A 15,507-nucleotide genomic window follows, 5' to 3' on the forward strand; every position below is an offset into this window, starting at 1 on the left:
TGTGACCTGCTTCTTTCACTTAGCATAATGTGTTCTAGGTTCATTCTTGTTGTAGCATGCATGGATAATTCAGTCCTTTTTATTTCATTGTATGGTATACTGTATTTTATCTGTTCAGGTGATGTACATTTGGATTGTTTCTACATTTCGGCTACTGTGAATAATGCTATGAATGTCTGTGTACGAATTTTTGTGTGGGCATATATTTTCATTTTTTTGGGTATATACCAAAGGATACACTGACTGGGTCACATGGTAACTCTATGTGTAACCTTCTGAAAGGAATGGCAAAACTATTTTCAAGGTGGTTGCATCATATAAATTTTTTTAAAGTGAATTTGTGCAAATACTTAGTAAGTTTCATTTGGACTATGCAAAAACAAACTTAACCAAAATATTCACTTTTTGGTCACTTATTCACTGTCAAATCAATACAACGAACAGTCTCCTGGGTCTCTCTGGGGGTGAGGGGAGGTAGAGAGACTTCTGAAGCATTCCATCCTGTTTCCTCTGGCTCATCTGTCACACACAGCCATTTCCGAAAGCCTGGAGTAAGGCCTAATTGAGCATGTATAGTAGTTTATACATGCTTTATACTCTTATGTGAGTAGTTTCATATAAGAAATTGAAAAAGCCCTGGGAAAAACATGTGAGTTTACTCAACCAGCAGACTATATTAGACTCTGAATTTTCCACTGGTAATTACTTATAACTTTTTGATATATTTCCACCAAATTTATGGAAGGTATCACACCATTAAAATACTAATCAAGATAGGTTTACCATTTCAAAAATATTTATTTACAATTCCATATGGATTATTATATTCATGTTTCAATTGGGTGGTTCCATAATCACAAGTAGGTGCCTTCAAGAACACAGCTCTGGGATCTTGTACCCTACAGGATAACTACTCATTTCTTATCAGAATTGTTGCCCTTGGGCATCATCTGCTGGGTTTTTGATTTAACTTGGCCAAGAATCTTGCCAAGGTTTTAATCTAGGCCTCTTGTTGGACATGAATTCTCAGGAATACTCAAGTTCAGTGGGAAGAATGAATTCTCAAGTGATGTTTTTAGACCTGGTATGCTCCTTTCAGAGGATTTCCCATTTTTAAAGACGTGTTTTTTTAAAAGAAGCCTTGATAAATAAGAGTGGGGGTAAGGGAGGGGGCCAACTGGACGTTGAATAAGTTGTTCTTTGTGTTCTAAGGGAAGGGAAGGAGAAACAAAGTTTTCCACCCTATTCTAAGATGTGCCCTTTGTCTTTTATCAAGATCTTTAGATTTCTCTAGTTTTCTCCTGCCCCATGACTTTGCAACAATGTGCCTTATCAGTTATCAGTGGACAGGCAAAACAATTTCCCAGATAAATGGATATGAATGACTGAACAAAAAAAATCTAATTTGCAAAATGCTTCAAGCTAGAGAAGGAGGGGAAGGCAGCTCATAAACGTATTACATTGAGATTTTAAGTTTATAGTAACTTTAAAATAAGCCATTGAAATTGTAACACCCAATTGAGGATTTGGTAATACTCTTCAGAATTTTAATAGTTCTCAGAGAAATAAACATCTCATGTTTGAGAACACAGGCTTTAGAGTCCGAAAGCTTTGGCTTGAGTCCTGGCTCTGTAGCCTCCAAGCTGCGACCTAAGATATGTAATTAAGTCGTCCTTGTCTAGTTCCCTTGTAAAATTGGTAACCCTGGAATATCAATAAATCAATATTTATAAATAGGATTTTTGTGAGCATTAAACCAGGCTATACAGTGAAAGCTCTTTGTCCAGTACTGAGAAAATAGTTAAGTACTCAAAAATTGCTTATTATTATTATTATTACCACTAAAAGCTGAACAGTCTTCTCTAAAAGAAATGGCTTCCCTGGAAGAGCTATATCAAATCTTAACTAATGAACTCTAAAATCTTAAATAATTGAAATTAAAAAATCAATAAGGAAAAATGTCAAAGGATTTTTGCTTTCAACAAACCCATCAGAACCAAATGTTTGAAGAGCTACTTTTTGTAAAGTCTTGCTTCAAAATACTCATCTGCTTTTAAACACTAGTTGAAGCCTTGGCTGGGCTTTGTGGTTAAAATTTTATCTGGTCTCCTTTTTAAGTATTCCTTCCTTAAATAAGTTATATCTGTCTTCATCTAGTTTCCCACAAATGTCCCCTCCCCTTTAAACCGTCCCACTCCTTTGAGAGTCAAATTTCCTTCCAAGGGTGACAATGGCAACTGTCTCCATCACCAACACTAGAATCAGGTGCATGTCTGTCTTACTTTTTACTCCAGTTTTCTCTTTAACCAGTTCATTTTTTTGTATATCATTTTTTATTTTGAAAATTGTGAAACCTTTAAAAAAAATGTTACAGGAATAAGAAATATTCAAATACCTTTCTAGATTCACTAATTGTTAATAACTTGCCACATTTTCCTTATTTCATTCTCTCCATGCCCCCCATACTTTTTTTTCTTCCCGTATCTTTATTTCACCCTAAATACTTCAGCATATATCTCCTGAGAACAATTATTACACTTGGATAATTTAACATTGTGCAATTGTATCTAATATACAATTCATATTTAAATTTCCCCAATAACGTCCTTTGTAGCTACAGCAACCCCCACTTTCCAATGCAGGATTGATCAAGGATCACACATATCTATCCATCTCTTAATTCATCAAGGATTCCCTTTATTTTTATTTTATGCTCCTCCCCCAGTAACCCACTGAATTGATATCCCAGCCCTCCTCTCCAAGAGTGGGCTACTCAAGTTGTCTGGTGAATGCTGCTTTCATTCCCAATCTGAGTGAGTAGAATTTCTGTCTATGCATAGATTAGAAAGATAGGGGTTAATTGCATTCATTTACTCTCCCTTCATCTCCACATCCAAGTAGACAAAAATTCTTAAATCTAGAACCTGCCTACTCCAGTGAATGAATAGCAACAGTTTGAAAACATTGCAAAAAATTAATTTTTTTTACTCCATGAACCCCATGTTTTGAAACCCTGACTTCCCAAATGCCTTATTTAATAATCAGTGCCTTTTAAATAAAATCACAGCACAAGGCTAAATTCTTTGGTGGTGGGGAGGGAGTGGGGGGCAAGTATCTACTTTTATAGGCTTTTTTGAAATATTTGACAATAGTGTTTAGTCTCCTTTCCAGGTCATTAGAAAAGAACCCCACCCCGCCCCGCCCCAAATGAAAACTACTGTCTTACTATAAATAAATGTGAAATTACTTACCCTGCCATGTAAATCTCTTTACACTGTGTCTCTTTCTACCTCTGGCCTAATTGTCCACTGTACCACCTTACTCACTGGTGCACCAGCCACTTTTGCTGTTGCTCAACTTTTTCACACCTCTGCTCTTTTCCCATCTGTTCTGAAGCTCAGAGTCCTCTTGTCTCCGTTCTTACCTATCAAGATATAGGCCAGTGTCATGTCTCCATGAGGCCTCCAGTCCTCTACACCATGAACTGTGGTCTTATTTGAATGGTTTCTCAGTACTTTGAAGATATATCTATCATAGGTTTTATCACATTCTGTTATTCTGTCTCTCTTTGGAAACTCTAAGCTACTAGAGTGCAGAGTCTACCCTTTATCATTATTTTCCCCTGTGGTCTAGCACACTATAGATGCTCAATAAATGTATGGTGAATAAATAAGTTCATCAACTAACCCATGGGCAGATAGTAAGGCATGTAGCAATTGAATAGAGAGTCTCTCAGGGATAAAGTGGTGGTATACTGGTTCTCCAGCAGTTATGACTCTCAAACTCCTTTGACGGCTGTATAAAAGCTTAGAAGCTGCTCCCCCAAAAGATGCTTACGTGCATAACCACATTAAATCCCTTACAATGTTAACTCACTGGACTAGGTCTCAAATAACTTCTGCTGTGGCCTATGATCTTCCTGTCAAAAATATTAGCCAATCACAGTTTCTACCTATGGGTGTGGCAAAGAGATCACCCATCTATTTTGCAGAATCTACTATTTGGCTAGAAAATAACTTTCAAACTGGCAAAGCAGTATCATGTTGATAACAAAAAAGAGGCAAGTAATAAAATAGTAACTACAGTATTTTAGCATGAAAACACCACAGGAGGGGCGCCTGGGTGGCTCAGTCAGTTAAGTGTCTGCCTTCGGTTCAGGTCATGATCCCGGGGTCCTGGGATCGAGCCCCACATCGGGCTCCCTGCTCAGCGGGAAGCCTGCTTCTCCCTCTGCCTGCCACTTACCCTGCTTGTGCTCTCTCTCTTTCTGTCAAATAAATAAATAAAATATTTTTTAAAAAATTAAAAAAAAGAAATAAAACAGCGCAGGAGCCAATTAAATCTAGTTCTCCCTAATCTGAATACTCAAACTTAAGTAGAACAGTTACTCCTTTTGTGTATCAGCGGTCAGATTTCTAACGCAGTTATTGCCTGCTTCTTTGTCTTCAGAAAAGACTTAAATTTAAGAAAGTAAGGCTTTATAGCATGGAGAAAATTAGCCACTGCTGAATCAGTTTCTCTAAATTACATTACTCTGTAGCCAGAATTTAATCAAAATCAGTCACCATTTTCAGCAAAGTATGTTCCGAGAGTGTATCCTAAATAATGTAGTCAAGAATCATAAAGTCAGTGGTATAACCTTCTATTTTTTAACCTTCCTGGAATAAAAAGATAATGAGAAAATAGATTGTTTATGTTTATAGACTTTTCAGACATCTATGATACGAAGAATTTTAAAATAGGAGTTTAAAGCAGAAGAGCACAACACCATTTTAGATGTAGCAAACATATATGTAAATATTAATAAAAACTTTTCCCCTGAATTTTATCCTTAGTGATTTTTCAAAAGCAAAATTAGACTTGCCCCATTAAAACACCCATCCATTTGAAGTGTTAGCAATTAAACAATGCATATTTACCTGGCTAAAATATGCAAATACTTAAAAACTTATAATTGTGCAGTTATGTTCCTCTAAGAATTTAAAGTATAAGACAGATTTGTAACATTCAAACTCCTAATTTACCTACAAATTAGGTAAGCAATGGAGTTGTCATTGACATTTTTGGGGGGAAAGGATGAAGACCTAGAAAATGAATATATTTGGACTAATATTTGTGGTCATAATCCCACTAAAATTAATATTTAATGTCAAATAAAAATTATAACATAAATGTGATAAGTACTGTATAGAATGAACCTAGATAAAGGATGGGGAGAGAGTTGGTGGGGAAGGAGAAATCGTGCCTCCACCACTATTACTATTGGTTTTTCTGTTGCTATTTATTCAAAGAGAAAAAGCTCTAGGATGGGTTCCAACTTACCTTCCACTGGCACCAATTTCCAATGGGTGTAAGTTTTAAGATAACACTGAGTCTGAACCATGTCTTTAATAGCTAGAAACAGACTATGTCATTGCAACAAAGGAAGGTGATACTCTGGTTGGTTGGACTTCAAATGATACGTAAAAGAAGACAAAATACCTGAAAATTTCAAACTGGACCAGATTATACCTGGCAAAAACAAACATGATTGATCGTAGCAGTGTTTGAGTATACTAGCAACAATAATTAGTGTTTTTTGAGTTGCTTCCATGGAATTATGGACACTGCCAATTTAGAGCTAACTTAATTATTGCATCCCTTTTTTAAAAAACATTAGAAACTTCCCATTAGAATAAATTTGGTGCTTATACATTCTTCAAAATGTCACTGTATTGATAAAAATCACTTGATATAACAGCTGCCCACAGATAATTTAAGTATGTGGAGATGTGATCAAAGAAATGAATTTTTTTGCCTAATTTTGATAATTTTATAACTGCTTCTACTTTGTGAAATTGCCTCTCCATACAACTTTTCTGAAATGGTTTTTTCTTTTATATTAACTCTCACAAAGGCAAACATTTTTTATTTTAATTCAATTAATATATAATGTATTATTGGCTTCAGAGGTACAGGTCTATGATTCATCAGTTTTATAGAACATGCGGTGCTCATTACGTCATATGCCCTCCTTAATGTCCGTCACCCAGTTACCCCATCCCTCCACCCCCTCCCCTCCAGCAACCCTCAGTTTGTTTCCTATGATTAAGAATCTCTTATAGTTTGTCTCCCTCTCTGGTTTCATCTTGTTTCATTTTTTCCTTTCTTCCCCTATGATCCTCTGTTTTGTTTCTTAAATTCCACATATGGTGAGATCATATGATAATTCTTACTCTGACTTATTTCACTTAGCATAATACCCTCTAGTTCCATTCATGCCATTGAAAAATGGCAAGATTTCAATTTTTGATGGCTGTGTAATATTCCATTGTGTGTGTGTGTGTGTGTGCGTGTGTGTGTGTGTGTACATCAATCACATCCTCCTTATTCATTCATCTGTTGATGGACATCTGGGCTCTTTCCATAGTTTGACTATTGTGGACATTGCTGCTATAAACATTGGGGTACATGTGCCTCTTCGGATCAGTACATTTGTATCTTTGGGGTAAATACCCAGTAGTGCAATTGCTGGGAGATAGGGTAGCTCTATTTTCAACTTTTTGAGGAACCGCCATACTGTTTTCCAGAGTGGCTGCGCCAGCTTGCATTCCCATCAACAGTGTAGGAGGGTTCCCCTTTCTCTGCATCCTCACCAAGATCTGTCATCTCCTGACTTGCTTAAAGACACAGTATTTTCTACTAACTAACATGCTATGCAATTTTCCACTATTCTGTCTCAATTCTATAAAAAGAAAAAGATTTATATAAAAATACATTAAAAGCCCATACCTGCTTGAATATAGTACTTTATTTTTTATTTGTAGGGGAAAATGCTAGAAATGTGGGAAAACCTAAATTAGATATAGAAGACAGAGATATATGGATATGGAGAATTTGTTCACTCAGCTAGCCTCATTAACGGTAAAAAAAATGTGTAATTATCCAAGCTGAGATACTTTGGAGAATGAAACTAAAAGTAAAATGGAAATGCTATTCATAATTACGTTGGGACAATAGTAAATGAGGCTTTTCCCAAGCAAGTTGGGACATACGCTTTTCCTAATTATTAAGCATTTGTTAACATGACAGGCATAGGGATCTTTTTAAAATAAAATAATCAGTTGCTGCCTTCAGGGATCTCAGAGTCTAGCACCTGAAAGGAATAAATCAGTCCTGCAAAACTAATGCCTAGACAGCAAAAAGGCCCTGCCTTGCCAGCCAGTTGCCTTCAGTGGTAGGTAACTTTCTCATCCTTTATTCACTCTGGGATTAGCTTGGGGTCTAGGCTTCTATTATGTGTTTGGACATTTTTATGGCTTGACTCTGGCCACAGTTATGGCCCAGCTTTGCTCTCTTAATGGCTTTTTTTGGTGCCCTGTTTTCACTTGTGGTGGCCTAAGTTCCATAATTTAAGTAGGAGTACATGAATATTCTTGTTACCAGAATTGGACATGCCCCAAATCCGGTTTGAGCGTGTGTTTACTCCCTGAGTACTTATGATAGAAGCAGCATTGATCTTGAATCTTTACATTGGCATTAATAATTTTTTAAATTGTCTGTAGTTTGCTGTTCACCATTCCATATGTTGGCTTCCTTACATATGTGGAGCCACGCAATCTTCAAAACCACCCAATGACCTTGATCCTATCATTATTCCCAATTTATAGTTGAGGAAACAGAGTTTCAGAGAGGTCAATTAACTTCTCCCAGGTACCCAGCTAATAAGCATGGAACTAGGATTCAAATCCAGAAATCTGCCTCTAAATCTCAAAACACTGCACTTTACTGGATTTGGCAGTTACTACTCAAAACACTACACTTTACTGGATTTGGCAGAACAACAGGTTCAACTTGGAATTGGCATCCATGGATTAATCCTTACCATCAGCTCAACTGAAATGTAAGAAGGTTAAATATTGTTAATCCTTTACACAGTTAAATTTGCTTTCTTTATAGTTTATCTTCTCAAAAAGTATGTGTGCTTAAAAATGAAGGAATCTGAAACTGCTTAGAGAGTACATTGTCCTTTCACAAAGTAAATATATACTAATGTTATTAGAGGAAGGCAGGAGTCCACATTTTAAGGGTCGAAGAAAAGATAGCTATTTAAGCTCCAAAACCCACAGGAAATCCATGATCTTTTATCCAACGGTACAATCAGTTGAGTGGTCCAAGTAGCCATCATTCCAGAATACTTCCCCAAACAGCAAATGCAGATGATTGGTTCAATCAAAATCTTTAGTCAGAAAAGTTCTTTAACATGCTGGTCACATAAAGATGCTTGGCTTGTTTCTATATTCTGAAAAAGTTAGTTTAAACCATGCTTCAATTCCTCAACTCTAAATAGATGTAATTACAGGAACGATATTAGATATCAGAGACATGCAGAGGTTTCTTATAGCCTACCTATACAAAGTAGAATTGTATTCCATTAGAACATACCAGGTACTCTGCATAACTGGGTTTGTTATGTTTGCTAACAGAATTAATCAGAGTCCTCTTGCTTTCAACTTGAGTTGTTGAAAATCATTCTCAATTGTCTTTGTTCATTCCTGTTCTCATAAATATAGACAAAAGATCTTAAAGCGTCTCTACTAGTTTCCTAAGGAGGAAGTATAATGCAGTAAACATAGAATGAAAACTAAATTCAATAGCTTGTGTTCCTGTAACTTAATAGCTACTATTGAGCAAAACACTTCATCATTTATGTCCTGGCTTTCTAAACTGTAAAATGGGTGATGTCTGACCTATTTATTTTAAAATATCAGTTCAAGGGCGTCTGGCTGGCTCAGTCAGTAGAGCATGTGACTCTTGATTTTAGGGTTGTAAATTCAAGCCCCATGTTGGGTATAGAGATTACTTAAAAATAAAATCTGTAAAATAAATAAATAAAATAACATATTGGTTCAAAATTTAAATGGCCCAATGTATATGAATGTACTTTGCAACTTAGAAGCTCTATATAAATGTATACCCATTTAATATAAATATGTGTAACTGGGCAGTATGACTTCCAGGTATAATCTGGAAGTTGTTGAGAATTTTCCATTTTAGGTATTAACATCTTTTTGTTCTTCCTGCATGTAACTTCTTATAACTGAAACTATTTGAATTGAGACTGTACTATACATATTCTATCTGCACTAACCTGTAGTTCATTAGGCATTATGAGAAGCTGGTTGCAGTCCGTATTTATATACTCTGTTAAATAATAAAAATCATTAGACCCCTTAGTTTGTGCTTTCTTTCAGTGGATGTTCTTTGGATACTAGAAATCCTGTATTATAAAGGGTTATGCTAGTAATTTGGTTGTAATCCCCAGTCAATGCTGCTTTTTTCAGATTATATCAAAATTGTTAGAATTGCAGCAGAATTATATGCAGTTACATGCGTTTTACTGGGACTGTGTAGGGAATGTGATTTTTGTCATGGGCAAGTTACCTATGAGAAAACTAATATTCCTTAAAGCCGTCACAAGCAAAATACAGCTTAAGCATAGATGACACAGAAAGAGAAATACTGTTTATTTTTTGCTAAGTTTTTACTTAAATTCCAGTTAATTAACATACAGTATGATATTAATTTCAGGTGTAGAATTCAGTGATTCATCACTTATGTACAATACCCAGTGTTCATCACAAGCTCCCTCCTTAATCCCTGTTACCTACTTAATCCATCCCCCACCCACCTCCTTTCTGGTAACCATCAGTTTGTCCTCTATTGTTAAAAGTCTGAAAGTCTGTTTCTTGGTTTGCCTCTCTTTCTGCTCCCTCCCTTATTCATTTGTTTTGTTTCTTAAATTCCACATTTGAGTGAAATCCTATGGTATCTTTTTCTGACTGACTTTACTTAGCATTATAGTCTCTAGCTCCATCCATGTTGTTGCAAATGGCAAGATTTCATTCTTTTTTATGGCTCAGTAATATGGCTAACAGACATGTGAAAAGATACCCAACATCACTCATCATCAGGGAAACACAAATCAAAACTACAGGGAGATATCACCTCATACCACTCAGAACGCCTAAAATTAACCACACAGGAAACACCAGGTATTGGCAAGAATGCAGAGAAAGGAGAACCCTCTTACACTGTTGGTGGGAATGCAAACTGGTACAACCACTCTGGAAAACAGTATGGAGCTTTCTCAAAAAGTTAAAAACAGAACTACCCTATGATCCAGCAATTGCGCTATTAAGTATTTATCCAAAGAATACAAAAATACTAATTCAAAGGGATACATGCACCTCAATGTTTATAGCAGTATTATCAACAGCAGCCAAATTATGGAAAGAGCCCAGGTGTTCCTCCATCGATTGATGAATGGATAAAGAAGATGTGGTATGTATATACATACACAAGAGAAATACTAAGATAATTAGTTTAAAAATCTAAAAGAATAAAAGTGTAAAACTTCTTATTGAATGAAACATTGTTCCTTTTATAATTTATTTTGAAATAATGTCAAAATTAAAGAATTTGGAATAATGAAAAAACCCTAAACCCAGATTTACCAATGTTTAACATTTCTGCCACTTTATTATTCTTTTTCCCTGTCTGTATCTATCTATAAATGTACACATACACGTTCTTTATATTTTCTGAACCCTTTGAGAACATGCCGCATATATCAAGGTATGTTAACCCTAATGCTTCAATGTGAATTGCCTAAAAACAAGGATATTCTTATATAATCATCAAAATCAAATTCAGAAAATTTAATATTGATAGAGTACTTCCATTTCAAAATTTTTACTGAAGTACAGTTGGCACACAATGTTACATTAGTTTCAGGTGTACAGCACAGTGATTTGATGTTTATACATTATGCTATGCTTACAAATGTAGCTACCATTTGTCAACCTATAACACTATTACAATACCATTGACTATTATGCAGGCTGAATCTTTTATCCCCATGACTTATTAATTCCATAAATAGAATCCTCTATCTCCCACTCCCCTTCACCCATTTTGCCCATTTCCCCAAGCTCCTTCCTCTCTGGCTACCATTAGTTCTCTGTATTTATGGATTTGTTTCTGTTTTTTTTTTTTAACTTGTTTTGCTTTTTAGATTACACATAAAAGTGAAATCATATGGTATTTGTCTTTGTCTGACTTATATTGCACTTAGCATAATACCCTCAAGGTCCATCCATGTTGTCTACAAATGGCCAGATCTCATTCTTTATTATGACAGAGTAATATTCCATTTTAAATGGAATACCTTTTTTTTTTATATTCAGTCATCTATCAATGAACATTTAGGTTCCTTCTATATCTTGGCTATGGTAAATAATGCTGCAGTAAACATAGGAGTGCATTTATTTTTTTGAATTAGCATTTTTGTTTTCTTTGGGTAAATACCCAGTGGTAGAATTACTTAAGTGTATGATATTCTATTTTTAATTTTTGGGGGACCTTCCATACTGTTTTCCACAGTGACTGTACCAATTCACACGTCCAACAGTGGTATAAGAAGGGTTCCTTTGTGTCCACATCCTTGCTAAAACTTATCTCTTTTCTTTTTGATTCTAGCCATTGTGATAGGTGTGAGGTGATATCTCATTGTGGTTGTTCAGTATCTTTTCATGTGTCTCTTGGCCCTCTGTGTGCCTTCTTTGCAAAAATGCCTATTCAAGTCCTCTGCCCATTTTTAATTGGATTATTTGGATTTTGGTGTTGTATAAATTATTATATTTTTTGGATATTAACTCCTTATCAGATTTATCATTTGCTATTATCTTTTTCATTTAATAGGTTGCCTTTTTGTTTTGATGATGGTTTCCTTTTCTCTAAAAAGCCTTTTATTTTAGTTGGTTTTATTTGTGTATGGTCCCATACACATTTTAGTATTCTGGTTCTGGGAAAAATGCTGTTGGTATTTTGATAGGGATTGCATTAAATCTGTAGATTGCTTTGGGTAGGATGGGCATTTGAACATTAATTCTTTGAATCCATGGGCATGGAATATCTTTCCATTTGTTTGCATCACCTTCAATTTCTTTCATCAATAGTTTATAGTTTTCAGACAATAGTCTTTCACCTCCTTGATTAAGCTTATTCCTAGGTATTATTTTTGGCGCAATTGTAAATAGGATTGTTTTCTTAATTTCTTCTTTCTGCTTCATATTTTTTTAAGATTTTATTTATTTGAGAAAGAGAGAGAGAGAGAGAGCACAAGCAGGGGGAGGTGTAAAGGGACAAGTAGACTCCCTACCAAGCAGGAAGCCCAATGCGGGGCTCGATCCCTGGACCCTGAGATCATGACCTGAGTTGAAATCCAGAGTCAGATGCTTAACTGACTGAGCCACCCAAGCACCCCCTCTTTCTGCTATATTATTAGTATATAGGAACATAACTGATTTCCATATATTTTGTATCCTGCAACTTTACTGAATTTATTATTTCTAATACCTTTTGGTCAAGACTTTAAGGTTTTTTTTAATGTATAGAATCATGTCATTTGCAAATAGTGATAGTTGAACTTCTTTAACAATTTAGATGTCTTTTATTTCTTGTCTAATTGCTGTGGCTAGTACTTCTGGTACTATGTTGAATAAAAATGGTGAGGGTGGGCATCTTTGTCTTTTTCCTGACCTTAAAGGAAAAGCTGTCAGTTTTTCCCCATTTAGGATGATGATGGCTGTGAGTTTTTCATATATGGCCTTTGTTATGTTGATGTTTGTTGCCTCTAAACCCATTGTATTGAGAGTTTTTATAATTGATTTCCTTGGATTGATGAATTTCTGTGGTATTATGCTTGGCTTTCTTTCTCTTTATTTTTTGTATACCTATTATAGGTTTTGGATTTGTGGTTACCATGAGGTTCATATATAGCATCCTAAGTATATAGCAGTCTGTATTAAGTGATGGTCACTTAAGTACAAATACATTCTAAAATAACTTAATACAGTCTGTATATTAAGTGATGGTCACTTAAGTACAAATACATTCTAAAATATCCTAAGTATATAGCAGTCTGTATTAAGTGATGGTCACTTAAGTACAAATACATTCTAAAATAAAATAACCCCCCTCCACATTTGTTTGTTGTCATATTTTGTATATTTTTATTCATAATTTTCTAATTTTGGCCTTTTTTTCCCCTCACTTAAAGTCCCTTTAATATTTTTTATAAGGCTGGCTTGTTAGTGATATACTCCTTTAATGTTTGTTTAATCTCTCCTTCAAATCTGAATAATAATCTTGAGGGGTAGATTATTCTTGATTATAGGTTTTTTTCCTTTCAGCTCTTTGAATGCATCCTGTCACCCCCTTCTGACCTGTAAAGTTTCTGCTGAAAAACCAGGTGATAGCCTTATGGGGTTTCCCTTGTACATAACTTTTTCCTTCTCTTGCTGTTCTTAAAATTATCTTTTCATCTTTAGCCTTTGACATATTCGTTATTATGTGTCATGGTGTGGCCTTCCTTGGGTTCATCTTGTTTGGAATTCTGTGCTTTTGGAACCTGAACGTCTCTTTCCTTCCCCAGCTTAAGGAAGTATTCAACTATTATTTCTTCAGATAAGTTCTCTGCCCCTTTCTCTCTCTCTTCTCCTTCTGGGACCCTATAATGTGAATGTGAATGTTTACTTGATGTTGTTCAAGAAATCTCTTAACTTATCTTTATTTTTAATTTTTTTTTTCTTTCTGCTATTCAGCATGGGTGCTTTCCATTACCTTGTCTTCCAGATCACTGATCCATATTTTTGCACTCACTAATCTACTCTTGATTGCCCCTAACATATTTTTCATTTCAGTCATTGTATTCATCAACTCCAACTGGTTCTTTTTTATATATTCTGTCTCTTTGTTGAAATTTTCACTAAATTTTTCCACCCTCCTCTCCAGCATGGTGAGCATATTTATGACCATTACTTTACATTGTTTATCAGGCACATTGCTTACCTCCATTTCATTTCGTTGTTTCTCTGAGATTTTTGTCTTGTTCTTCCATTTGGAACATATTCCTCTATCTCTCGATTTTGCTTACTTTCCTGTGTGTTTGTATGAATTAAGTAGAACAGCTAGTTTTCCTAAACTTGAAGGAATAGTCTTGTGCATGGTTGTACCCTGTGTAGATTGTGTGTGTCTTGTGACTTTGGCTGGTTGCTGCCATGTCTGGCATGGCCTGGGGTCTTGGGGCACTCCATGGTTGGACTTCCCTGGTGGGATGGCTTGAGCTAAAGTATGTGTGGACTGGGGTGGTTCCAGGGTTCTCCTCATGCCCTGACAGGACAGCTGAAGCTACTGTTGGTGCAATTCAGAGGGGACCCAGGGCTCTCCATGCAAAAGAGTGCCTGGCAGGACATCCTAAAAGCTGAATTGGGCACAAGCCCTGGCATCCCAGGGCTCTGTGCATAGGGGGTACCCCAGCATAACAGCTATAGCTGAAATGGGCATGGGCAGTCCTGGAGCTCTCCATTCAGAGGGCACCTGGGAGGACAGCTGAAGCTGAAGTGGGTGTAAGCTGGGATATCCCAACGTGCTCAGTGCAAGGGGTACCCTGGTGTGGTGAATGGAGGTGAGACTGGCACAGGCTGGGTTGTCCCAATGTGCTCTGTGCAGGGGGTACCCTGGCAGGGTGGCTGAAACTGAGGTGGGGTATAGACCAAGGAGTCCCAGGGCACATAGGGAGTGTTTTGGCAGGGTGGCTGAAACCAAGGCAGGTATAGGTCAGGGTTCCTAGGGTTGCTACATGAAAGGGGCACCTTACGGGCATAACTGGAGCCAAAGCAGGAATGAGCAAGGAGGTCCCAGAGTACTCTGCACTGAGGGTGTCCTAGCAAGTGAACATGGTGTGGGCCTGAGGTCTTCTGGGGTGCTCTGCACATGTATCACTTTGGCAGGATGGCTGGAACTGTAGTGAGTGCTGACTAGGGGTGTCCTGGTGTGCATTAAGCTGGGGTCACCTTGGTAGGACAGCTAGAGCTGGTGTGACTTAAGACCCAGGGCTCACTGTGGTGGTAGCTGGCCAGGGCACCTGGACCCTGCTCCTGTCCATGCACTCAAGGTGGACGGGAAGCGTAAACCATGGCACTCACTATCCCCTCACATCCAGACAGAGTTCCTGCAGCTCCCTTGCTGTGTGGCAGGGTTTTACGGCTAGTCCCTTTATATTCTAATTGCTCTTATAAACTGAAGCTTTTTTTTTTCCCCCTGTGCCCAAGGGCAGACAAATATGCTTACAGTCCCTCAGTACTACCCTTCCTGACTGTAGTTCACAGTGTCTGGGATAGGGGTTCCCTTTGTTACCATGTCTTTATCTCTTGCTGTTCTCCATTTGGTCTTTCTATCTTTTGCTGTATGGAAGCTATTCAGTCAGCTCTTAGTAATTCTTCCGGAGGAAGAATGTTGCCATCTTGGACCAGATACAGGATACAGTGCTCTAATCTACAATTCCCATTCCAGTTTTATGAATGGTCCTAATAATGGCCTTTATAATGTTTTCTTCTATAATGCCACCTAGGCAACCCCTCACCTATTCATAATTACTGATAGTTATTTTCTGAACCAAACTAC

This window comes from Eumetopias jubatus, unplaced genomic scaffold (genome assembly GCF_037043125.1).
Source record: "Eumetopias jubatus isolate StellerSeaLion01/CBP00866 unplaced genomic scaffold, mEumJub1_p1.0 scaffold_4, whole genome shotgun sequence".
NCBI classification, from domain to species: domain Eukaryota; kingdom Metazoa; phylum Chordata; class Mammalia; order Carnivora; family Otariidae; genus Eumetopias; species Eumetopias jubatus.